The following is a 405-nucleotide window of genomic DNA, read 5'->3' on the forward strand; positions in this document are numbered from 1 at the left end:
CAGCAAGCTGTTCCAGCTAACGGGAACAGTCAACCAGATGAGCTGAAGGGTCTGGGTATGATGATGCAACAGCTGTTGCAGGGTCAGCAGGTTCAGGCCAAGGCGTTGAATCAGGTAACCACGGAAATAGACACCAAGATGGGCAACATGTTCACTGAGCTGAATAACAAGTATGACAATCTTGCGATCCATATAAGAAAGATCGATGTTCAGCTTGCTCAAACAGTTGAGAGTGTCAAGAGGCAACAAGAGACGCTCCCTGAAAGAACTGATCAAAATCCTAGGACTGAGCACTGCAATGCAATAGAGCAGCCGTTCGCTGAGACTGCTCCAGGCGCAGAAGAGAGAGCAGAGCAGCCTGCTAGCTCTGGAGTGACTGCTCCTAGCGAACCTGCTGAGACTCCA

This window comes from Brassica oleracea, chromosome C3 (assembly GCF_000695525.1).
Source record: "Brassica oleracea var. oleracea cultivar TO1000 chromosome C3, BOL, whole genome shotgun sequence".
Classification (NCBI taxonomy): domain Eukaryota; kingdom Viridiplantae; phylum Streptophyta; class Magnoliopsida; order Brassicales; family Brassicaceae; genus Brassica; species Brassica oleracea.